General features: G+C 45.8%; 1 protein-coding gene across 1 annotated transcript in view; it reads right to left on the reverse strand.

The window, feature by feature from the left end:
- The window catches only part of CDH18 (cadherin 18), a 2,258,828-nt gene that overhangs the window by 751,308 nt on the left and 1,495,195 nt on the right, over window positions 1-12,325 (reverse strand). The gene's annotated exons all lie outside the window — the stretch shown is intronic.

Here is a 12,325-nt window from a genome sequence, read left to right on the forward strand (position 1 = left end):
GCTTATTTTCCTTGAGGACGAGGAATTTCGAAGAGATTGGGCCTTGGTGTCCTGGAAATGCACCAGAGACTGGCTGGTCTTAATCATCCGGACAGCCAAACGACTGGCAGACGCCCTCTTAATTAAAATTCAGGCGACGGAAGTGGGACTCCAAACTGACATCGTAATGACATCTTTCAATCATAAATTGGAACAAATTAACACCGAACTTGGAGAATACAGAGACCACCTGATCCATTCCAAAATCTCAAAACTTCAAAAAGATCTGAAGAATTTTTCAAGAGAAAAAGTATACCCGTATACATCTAACGAATATGCCAAACAGAAGATGGCAGAGGGTAATAGGACTAACCAACAAGGCCGACCCCGCCAATATACTACTAGCAGCTCTAGCGAGGAGAGCGGAAATGATCAGCAACCCAAGAGAAGAGGACGGGGCCGTGGAAATTGGCGAGGCCCGAGACCACTTTTCTTCCACCAACCTTTCCAACTATACCCTAACCAGGCTTATAACTGGCCTATGATGGGATATCCACCCTCTGCTCCTTTCCAAAATCAAACCTATGACAACCAAAGTTTCCCGAATTCGGAATTTCAGAATCCCCAATTTCAGAACTTCCAGGGGTCTTTTTTAGGGAGAGGCCGGGGCAAGGGCCAAGGCAAACAGAAACCACCAACACGGGTGAATTGGTCCGATCAAGAACAAGAAATCACCCAACGGGTGACCAGGAGTATGGCACAGGGAACCACACCGAGCACGAGCCGCGACCCTCTTTAGTGGTGAACCTGTCAGGACACCCCTTAACTCCTATGGAGGAACGACTTTTGAATAAAGGACTGGGCTTCGTTCCCACCAATTACCCAGACCTCTTCACACTCCGACAAGATTTGGCTGTCTTTTTCCGCAATCTGAGATTGAAGGTATTCTTCGAAGATCGGAACTCAAATGAAGAAAACACTGGCGACACTCCATTTCGCCCGAAATCAACGTTTACACCACAACTGACCTTACTTCCCCCACAGATTGCGGCCTTTGAGGAAGCAGTGGTGCATGATTTGGAAACAGCAGATCTAAATAAAACGGGTCACTATTCTAATCTATCCAACTGTGAGAGAGAAGTACTGAGAACACTGGGGAGTAACAAAGAAATTATCCTGAAACCTGCGGATAAAGCGGGTGCGATTGTAGTGATGGACGCAGATGCCTATCGTCAAGAATGCACCCGCCTTCTTACTGACCCCAGGACATACAAAAAACTCAGAGAAGACCCCACAGATGAGATCTCCAGGGAGATTGTAAGCATGGTGGAAGAGGCAAGGACTAATGACTGGATCACTGAAAAGGAAGCAGAGTTTCTTGTAAACAAACATCCGAGGGTTCCTTACTTTTACTGTCTTCCGAAGATCCACAAGACAGCAAGACCCACTCCCGGTAGACCGATTGTCTCCGGGATGGGGTCTTTGCTTGAACCTCTTTCGCAATTTTGAAATTTTTTCTTGAAGCCTATGGTACAAGGCTTACCTACATACTTGAGGGACACCCTGGATATCTTAAATTTGTTGAAAGACGTAGCATTCGATCCTGACCACGAATTTCTGATAGGGCTTGATATAGAGGCCCTCTATACAAATATGCCACAACGAGAGACATTGAGGGTCCTCGAATCTTTACTTTTCGGGAGAGACTGGCCATACGAAACCCCAAGGGCCTTTATCTTACACCTGGCTGAAATAGCCCTCACTAAAAACTTCTTCGAATTCGAGGGGGTACTGTACCTCCAAACCCATGGTACTTCTATGGGCAGTGTCTTTGCCCCAAGCCTCGCCGGACTTTATGTTGGAGCCTTCGAAGAACTCACAGTGCTAAATACGAGTGGTCCATGGACGAACAACTTGAGGTTGTGGAGACGTTATATAGATGACGTCTTAGTGATATGGAGGGACGAGAGAACATCTGTTGATCTCTTCCTTGACTGGCTGAATGCCCAGAATCCGTTCCTCCATTTCACTTCGACCGTCACCAAGACCAACCTACCCTTCCTGGACCTAGTGATCGAACCTAGTGGTGGCACCCTAAAAACGAAGGTCTTCCATAAACCTACGGATAAGAATGCCCTATTGGCTTTTGAGAGCTTTCCTCCTCGCTCCTTACGGGAGAATTTACCAGTAGGTCAATTCTTCAGGATTCGACGAAATTGTTCAGAAAGAGATGATTTCACTGAAGAGGCTAAAAATCTTACCTCGCGATTACAACAAAGGGGGTACCCCACTCGAGTCATCAAGAAAGCACGGAAAAGAGCGTTCAATGCAAACCGTGATGCACTATTGTCCAAAAACATGAGACCTCAGACCAAGAAACCGGTCTTTGTATCCACCTTCAATACGGCATCACAACAGATCAAAAAGCTGGTTTTGAGGAATTGGAAGATACTCAACACAGGGGGTTTGAAAATTGAGACACCCTTGTTTTCATTTAGACGCAGCCAGAATTTGAGAGATCTTCTGATACATACTAGACCCAGGGATCTGGGACTAGTAAGAGAAAACACCGCCGCAACAGGTCTACCGAAACTGACAGGACACACTCGTTGTGGTACATGCAGTGTCTGCCACTTGACAAACAATTCCACCTCAATTGATTTAGGACTCCGTACTCCCTGGGAACAGAGATCACACACCAATTGTAACTCCCAGGAAGTAATTTACCTGCTCACTTGCCCTTGCCTAAAAATGTATGTAGGGATGACTAGTAGAAAAGTACAAACCAGAATTACGGAACACCGGAGTACAATAAGATGTGGCAAAACAAACACCAAACTCACTGCTCATTTCTTTGAGAAAGGACACAGCACAGAAGATCTTAGATGGACCGTGATAGAGAAAATAAAACCCAACAGACACCAAATAGATGACCAAAGAGTGTTACTGCAGCGAGAACAACGATGGGTCTATCGCTTAACAAGCCACAAAGTGGGATTAAATGATGACATCCCTTGGCAGACACTGGGAAGACAACTATGAATCCATCAATCTCTCACATTAAGCCATTGTCACTTCTGATTATCCACTCAGTTATTATATCTACTCTTTTCTTTACATATAGTGGTTGTCTCCCGATGAATATTAACACACTTGGGACAACACAAAGGACACAATTACACAACCTCGGCCAAGATTTTTTATTAGAGGGTTACTGTAGCCATCTCTACCCCGACAATGGGATTGGTTAGTCTGCTCTAGAGAGGCATTATAAAGGATGTGCCTTAATATAAGGGGTCCCTTTAATCTTTACTACTCGCACATGGGGATGGTTACTTTGCCCTGGTGAAACAAGATGATACAGGTGTTTATGTGTGCATGTATGTATGTTACCGATGTGTGTGCATATGTACATGTACACCAGACATCACAGACCTCCGAACTGACATGGATCATTGATATTTTGCAATAGGGTCCTGAGTACATCTTCCTTGTCACCTATAATATGACTGGCTCGGATGTGGACTAAAAGATCTGTAATCAGGTCTTGGCTGCCATTGATTATAGCCAGCAGATCCCTTTGTCACCATTTAATTGTGTAGAAAGAGTTACTTAAGGTCGGGGCTATCTATGATCTTCTACGGCCGGTAGACCCCTTCTTTATCACCTTAGAGTGACAATCACGCCTTACATTCCAAAAGCACGTAAGAGCCGGATTGCTCTTAATATCGGTTTTTCTGCTGCCACTATTTCCATTCGTGATAGCGCTTTGGGTCGTAAATCATCGGCCGCAACCCCGGGGCTTTTTCGTACTTGGACGGGTTTCCTGGCTAATACTACATTTCCCGACAGCCCCACCATCTGGCCGCGTCGACGTCGGAACGCTGGGACGCCCGTGACGTGGGACGGCGGGGGCGGATCGGGAAATGGTGGAATGGTAAATATAGGAAAGGACACCGCGTCTTTCATCTAAGCGGTGTCACTTGGAACAGGATTACTTGGGGCAGGGACAGCCTAACTGAACGGTAAGGTGATTGGGGGAGAGCTGATAGGTCCGGCGCTCAACCGATGGATCTGAAAGTCACCCGACCGGCAATGGGGATGTTACTAATTACTCCATATGCTCGATATCTTTCAGATTGTGTTCACGGGCAGACCCAACTGACGGACACCAGTTCGAGTTTATGTAGCTCATAAACTCGGTAAGTTTTATTGAGCTGAAATCCACAAGCCTCTTTTTAAATACTACAATAACGTGCCTATGGGATAAGTGGTTTACTGGTGGAGGATGTGTGGGGTCATGGGGGTCCCGGGCTTGGCTTGGGGCACATAAGTGTTTTGTTTGATCAATGACCATACTGACTAGCGGACAGTCTTGATTTAACCCCTTCGACGCTCATGACGAGCTGGGCTCGTCATGGCGTAGCCTCCTCGCACGCTCATGACGAGCCCAGCTCGTCATGTAAAGTGCGAATCCCTAAAACCCAGCGTACGGGCGGAATTCCGCCCGCACGCATGCGGTTAAGACTTAGTTATTAAAGCTAGTCTCTGGGAATGTTTAAAGAGACAATCCAGGCTAAAATGACATATGATTGAATCTGTTGGTGAAACACGGTTGAAATACTGTTCTTTTAGTTGGAGAGATACCTGAGTAAGAAATATAGAAAAAATGTAAGGGGGGAGATGAGTTGAATCATGGGGGGCGAGCATGTGCACCCTTCTCATTATACTTCACTCTCTTCCAGTAAATGCTCTCCCCGTGACCTTGGGGATATCTTCTCCACTATACCATTGGAAGACCCGGAAGAGTACGGATTTATGAGACCTACTATATTCGGGAAACCCAGTGACCGAACTGCGGCACAGGGTAACAAGTGGATTTGACTGCGACAGTCCTGAGGAAGACCGACGTGACCTCTCGGGGCACAATTGAAGCGGTCGAAACATGTTGACTCTAGCAGTGGTAGGAGGGAAGTCTTGAGGAACCTTACTTTCTCCATAAGACATTTTCCCATCCTTTTTCCTTTATTTTTTAATCCTGATGGGGTATCAAAATTGGGCTTAATAAAGTAATACTTTCTATTGGCACCCTTAATCAGTTTTAAATCACATCCTAACTGCACTTTTTTTGTCGCACTTATATCAGATCCACGAGGTGTTTACCTACACGTTCTATCATTCATGTATGTTATTTGTTGTACGTATTGACTGACTGTGTTGTACGTCTCTGTGACGTGGAATTTATGATTTTTTCCCCCTCCCTAATGCTCCGCCCTGGATGTGGCTACACCAGGGCGTTTGTAGCAGGCCCTATGATGAAGCATGTCACATACTTCGGTATGTGAATGAGGGCAGTTTTCACAAATTGGAGAATTTTCCTTTGTTGTAGTCGTGTACTCTATATTCCCCTTGTGTGTGATTATCGGGTTGTCTTAGGGGGCCTGGGGTATTGGAGTTTAAACTATTGCGGCCCTCTCCCCTCTTGTGTGTAGATCAGGGGAAGCACTTTACCTGTTCCCGAGGCTGAAAAAAAATGAAATCCCTTTGATGTATACAGCGAAGGGTTTTCCTAGATGTGCACAGAGTACGTAACATTTAAGTCCTCCGCAAATGGCCACAGTGGCGGAGGATGTAGCTGTTATGTCTACAAAGTAAATAAATACATATCTACATCTCAGTGAGTTTATGGTGAAGGTGTCCTTTGAGAGTAGGGACCTGAGCATCTCCATATATCTTAGTACGTGGTCACATTCTCAAGTCTTAAACGTTCCACTCAATCACTGATGTAGGAGCAATCTGGAAAAAGGAATAGGGCCCATCACCTCAGCATGTGGTGAGTGCAGTTGGGTACTAGTGATGCCTTAAAATGTTGATTTCCTTCTGAATATGTGTTGGACCTGGTTCTCTCTGCAGGGTTACTCCCAAACCTTTTGCCTTCAGCCCTCCAGTATTCTGAACCCGTTTCTGTTGGCTTTTAGGACTCTGTGCACTTTATCACTGCTAACCAGTGCTAAATTGCTTGTGGTTTCTCATTTAAACATGGTAAAACTGGCTTAAACCCAATTTGCACATTTAATTTCTTGTAAGTCTCTAGTAAAGAGGTACTACATGTACCCAGGGCTGTAAACGAAATGACTTGTGGGCCTGGATCACTTATTGTGCCAGCCACTTAGTTAGCCTTTTCTGAACATGTCTCTAGCCTGCCATTACAGTCCGTGTATTAAGTTTTAAAATGCCATTTGAACCTGGAAATATAATACTTTTTAATACATATAAGCCACACCAACAGTATGTCCTAAGAAGCCCACAGAGGAGGGTGCATTGTACTTAAAAAGTTAAACAAGTACTTTTAAGACTTACCTCTTCAGGTGAAAACTCCTATATTTTTTTCACTACTGAAAGGCCAGTCTCTCCCAAAGGATAACACTGGCTTACCTTATTACCTTTAATAAGTGATATATGTTGTTGGTAGCAGGTGGAATTATCATGTCTGATGTCTAAAAAAATGAAATTTTAAATACTTTTTAGTAGTAAAATAAGATTTTAAGTCATAATTCTGAAAACACCACATTTAGAAAATTGGCATTTTCTTGTAACCATTTGGGGCCTGCAGACTGTCTCCAAAATAACAGAGTAGATTTAGCTGGCTGCTGGTGCCTTTGTGTATTCCTCCCAGACAACCACTCAATAGAGGGACTGGATGTTGGTAGGATGGGGCATTTAAGGCAGGGTGGACAGTGAAGCTGTGCACAGCCCTACTTGCACTTCAAAGACTCTTCCTCAGCTCACACACAAAGAACTTTACATTAGCCTGCTGCTACCTCAGGCACATCCTGCTGTCTGAGAATGTAGAAAGGACATGAATTCTTCACCCCAAGCTACCGGAGTAACTCCAAGGGAAGATAGCTGGCCTTCAGTTATGAGATACAAGATACAACACGCTCCAGAACCCTCTCTGCAACTGACCAGTCGATCTACTTAACTGGATCTATCTGGACCTGCAAATTGACCTGCCTGAGCCGCACTGGCCTCTGCTGGAGTGCAGCCCTGATCCCAAGAGGTGGCATCAGTTGAGCTCCTCCTGGAAGCAAAGAAAAAATCCTGAAGTTTGGGATCTTTGCGACGGCAAACAAACCTGCTTGTGGCCTCCTTTGCTTATTGCAGCATGATAGTCTGGAGAATTCAACTCTTTACGTTACAGCAGCCACCAGCAATGACCAGAAACAGGAGAGCTGCACTTTGATTTAGAGCATTGAAAGTCAGCTGTGACCAACAATGCAAATGTCCAGCAACAACATCCGTAATCGGCAGCTCTTCGTACTACAGTGAGAGCCATCTGCGAAATCTGGCCTGCTCTTACCATGACATCCATCCGCGATGCCCCCCTGCTTTTTGCAGGATTCTCCACCCTGAACGGAACTCTTCATATTTGACTTTAGAAGGTAAATGACTTCAGATTTCATCCTGATCTTGTGACTTTCACCTGGTCTCAAATGCCCCAAAAGCCGTAAGCGGCGCGTTGTGATTTTAGGTGCTATAATATTTATTGCATATCTTCCGTTCCACTGATTGAATTTCTGTCTTTTTGGTGTCAAATCATTTATTACATTTTACTATATATTTCTAAATTGGCATGTTTTTCTTGAGTTTTCACTTTATTACTGTTTGTGTGCTGCAAAATATTTTACACATGGGCTCGAAATTAAGCTTGACCTATTTTGTGCCAAGGTACTAGAGGGTTAATCACAGGTTAATTTAGTGGCTTTTGTGGCTCTCGCTAAAAAAGATTGTGGCTGTTGCTTGAGAAGGGCTCAACCCCCCACCCACAAACAACAAGCCATTTTCTCACTATATTTCAGTGGGATACCATTCCATCATAACTGGCTGACTTATGACCATGTTCAAGGTGCAATGTTTAGGTTTTGAAAAGAGTTTAAACAAAAAACACTGTGCAAGCACATAACCAATTAAATAAAACAGTAAATTGAGTGATCATTAATCATAACTGCATCATACCTAAAAATACATCATCACTCAACTCACACAGATAAATACACACACCTTATATCTTTCCACACAGCACCATAACACTTCTAGAAACCCACCTAACAATTGCCCACAGCACACTCAACCTCCACTTTACAAAACAAAACTCTGGAAAGGCAGTCACAAACCACACTGGACAGAAAACAAAAGGCATGACCCCCATGAAGAAGACAGATCCATCTTGAAAAGGAGTTGATATTCACCAAAGACCCAGCAACTTTCAGCAGCTTCCCTAGCATAGGCTGTCATCCGATATGAATTCACATAGCCATCTCCCGTAGCCATCAACAACAAACAAGCATCATCAACTAAGTTTATGGTTACAGTGCGACTGAGCTTAGCACAAGTGGATAAGCGAAGCGTTCCTACTCACCAGCACTCAAGAAACCAAAGGGGTTGTTTAGAATTCACTAAAAAATGGGTGCTGTCCTGTCCACCTTATTTAGAGTGTAGGGGCCCAATCCAATTGACGTTCCGTGCTTAACGACATGGTACATGCTACTCTTCATTATTAGTGATTTGCTTCAAATGTCCTAAAGTTAGGAGATTTTGGAATCGCATAGCTAGTTCCTTAAATCAGTCAAGTCGCTTATAGAAGAAGTGTTCCTATTCATAAAAACATTCTTCTTTTTTTATAGTATATAAAATTGTAGGATTATTTTTCCCTGGAGCAGTCTAACAATTATATGACAGATGTGCATAATTCATTTTTCTTTAATTATCACTTTCCATTTTATTTTCACACAATTATTATTTTTGGAAAAATGCGCTATATTCTCTCACAATAGTCACACACAATGAATGGGAGAACTTTGAGAGCTTACAGAAATAGACACTAATACCACATTATTACAATTTTAATTTGACAATGCTTTTTAGCTGTGATCAGGAATAATTAAACCAAATTCACGTGTAAAATCCAAGCGAAAATTATATAGAGGCTTGTGAACTCTTTGCATCGTAGAAATGTAAATCTGCAAGAACGCTATACTTGTGTTTGACATAAATCCTTTTAATAGATGTAAGATATTCCGGAACCATGAAGTGACTTTATATAGCAAACAAAGACCTTACTGGTGGTCGTAAATAAATTGGGGTGAAAAATGCTCTTGAGGAAATTCTTTCTGGTCAAAATTTTTATTTCACATATGAATAATTCATTTTTCATACGACTTTTTGTCAGAAAGAGGAGAGATCGCCATGATGGCGTAATGTTTTTTTTTTATTTCAAAGTATTTTATTGATTGTTTTATATTCAAAGACATTAGCATTTCTGTTACAGGGTTAGCCATTTGTGGCTTGTATGACAGTGGTCCCTCTGCAAGACTTCAGTACTCGGTGGAGTCCAACACTTTTTGAATTGCACCAAACAGATACTTTCTAGGCAGGGGTTATCAGACTGGTAGTTGCCATTTTGCTTTGTCACAAAAAATGGTAAATCCATATTTCTTACTCAAAGGAACAAGCACTTATACAGAAAATGTCTCTTGAATAAATGAATGAATTGGAACATGTAAAGCGCATGGCTACCCTGAGGCCTTCCAGCACTGTGGACAGAAACAAGCGGGCCAGAAGCAGGTGTTATAAAGGATGTTAAAAAGATGGGTTTTTAAGAGTTTCCGGAATGCTAGTAGGCTCTCTACGCAGATGCAGAGTGTTAGAAATGGGATTTCTGGTTGGCTAAGGCTTGCGTCAAAGCCAGGCAGAAACCACCACTCTAGTCAGGGCAAGGGAGTTACACGCCAAGATAACCCCTGCTCACCCCCTTGGTAGCTTGGCATGAGCAGTCAGGTTTATCCCAGAGGCAATGTGTAAAGCGTTTGCGCAAAACACTCACAGCAGCAACACACTAGGCACACCACAAAAAGGAATTCCACAGAAGGTTATATATAAAAAATAGCCTTTGTATTACCATAAACACATTAGATCATAATCACACAATTACACTGTGCCAACTGGCACTGGGCAGTATTTACAGGGGATTATTTACACCAGGACAGGGCCACGTGGGCCACTGTCAGAATCAGCACTTAGTAGAAATAGTACTTCTAGAACATAGGATAATTGTAGCACAAAATGACAATGGTAGAACACAACCAGTAACCACTGGTAGAAGGTAGGTACACACTACGCAATACTAATCACCATAGGCATAGATCACGCAGGAACACATAAACTCACTAGTATAATCTATACTAGGCAAAACAACCTCCTAATCATAAAAACACATTTAGAGGTATAGGCATAAAGGCATTCCACATTACTCATAAATACACATGAGGCTTAACCATGTACCCTAAGCGGGGGCACAACACCTACAACTGTCCCCAGGCCAACTTGGCCTCTCAGGGGCTTAAACCCCTTTGTCCAGCAGAGTCAGGGCTACAAGCTGCAAAGGCAGCAATGCGCAGGGGGCACCCCCTACACGTTGCAGCTGCCCACTAAGTGTTGGGAAGCTGGGGAAACTGAGCCTGGTACCAGCGTGCCTCCTGGCTCTCCTCTGGGGCCCCATAAGAAACAACAGTGCCCTCAAAACAACGTGGGAGCCTCGCAGGCTCTAATTCACAAAATGTGTCATACATTGGAGCCTCTGGGCTCTGAACACCACAATGCCCCTGGGAGCCTCATGGGCTCCGAATACAATAAATGCTCCCCACGTTGGAGTCCCTCTCCGGGGATTCTAAAAACAATGTTGCCCCCAAAGCAAATTAGCGTAGACACCACTGTGTCTTTGGAGCCCCACTCCGGGGCTCCTAACTGCCCACAGGACGATGCGGCCAAAATGCTCCCAAGTCGCTGCCGCTGCCCACTGTCCAGTGGGGCGGCAGAAAGGAGGACTGAGCACCAGGTCATGGGGGCGGGCACCGAAAGTGTGCCCCGAAACACACCCCCAACCGCCTCACACAGAGCCCCACTCACCATGCTTTACGGGACTCCTCCAGCTGCTCTCTGTGGAGGCTGCTCCGGGACTCCTCCGCTCTCTGTGGCGGCTGCTCCGGGACTCCTCCGCTCCCGGTCTCTTCTTACTTCGCCCGGCCCCCCTCCTGGGGACCGGGGTTTCGCTATGGAGCCCACGGGGCCCTGGACCACCTCTCCCTCGTTCTGCGGCTGTGGAGGTGGGACTTCCCGCCTCCTCTCTCAGGAACAGTCCTGGGCTGCTACTCCGGTCCGTGGGTGGGGCTCTCTCACTCCTGAGAGCCTCGCTGATGTCGGCGGCCTTCACCCGGGCCCCCTTTCGAGACCCGGGACTTAACTAGGACTTGCGGAGGCGGGGTGGGCTCCCGTCCTCTCCGCACTTCAATTCTTCGCTCTCGGAGCTTCCCTCTTCCATCTTGGAAGCCCCGCCTCCCAGGACACCACCTCGCCTGCCTTCTGGGCCGCACTGAGCAGCGGCCCGGAAGAGAATTATCTAGCGGTTTGGGCCGCGGCGGGGATACGAGGGGTAGGCTCCCTCAGAATAAACAAGGAGAAGCGGCACACAGGCGGGTGGGCACCCGTTCTGTCACCCCGTGCAGTGAAGGCACCACCAATGCGGGGTAGGCACCCGCGAATAAAGGGGCATAAAGCGGGGTAGGCTCCCGCTCCCTATTAAGAATCCAAAAGTCGGCAATTGCGGGGGAAATCTCCCCCGTGAAGCTCCTCGAAGGGCAGCTTCGCGCTGCGGCCACCAGTGCTCTGTGAACCAAAAGTGAAGAGCACTCAGGGTTGGGACGATGTAGCGCTCCTCAACAAAATGACAAACCAAGCACCATTTAAAATAAAGGAAGAACCGCTCCCAGCACTAGAAGTAAAGTCCTCAGTCCAGGGAAAGTCCCCCTTTTCTTTAAGAATGCAGGGGGGGCAAAGGCTGGGCCCAGGAGCCAGCTCACAGGGTCCTCCAGCAGGGAGGCAGAACCCAGTGGCGGTTCCTCCTGGTGCCCAGCAGCAGCAGCACGCCCCCCCTCAAGATAGGAACAAGAGTGAACACATACATGGGGTCACAGCCCCTTCTTATACACACATATCCTTTGTCTGGTAGCACAGGGTTAAGGGAAAACCAGATGCAACTGGTTTTGGAGCACTTTGTTCTGCTCAGCCCCTCTCCCCATTCACAGGACAGGCTAGGGACATCAGTCGCACCACAGGGTGTGGAGCCAGCATTGTGTAGGGAAGGTCCAGCCCTATTCAGGTCCCAGGTGCACTCCTCCCTCCCATCAACATGCAGATCTCTCCATTCACCACCGGGGCAGACTCATCCTGACTCCTGGTGCCAGGTACACCAGCCAGCTCCAGCCAATCGCAAATCAGACAGTCAATTCAC

This window comes from Lissotriton helveticus, chromosome 4_1 (genome assembly GCF_964261635.1).
Source record: "Lissotriton helveticus chromosome 4_1, aLisHel1.1, whole genome shotgun sequence".
Classification (NCBI taxonomy): Eukaryota; Metazoa; Chordata; class Amphibia; order Caudata; family Salamandridae; genus Lissotriton; species Lissotriton helveticus.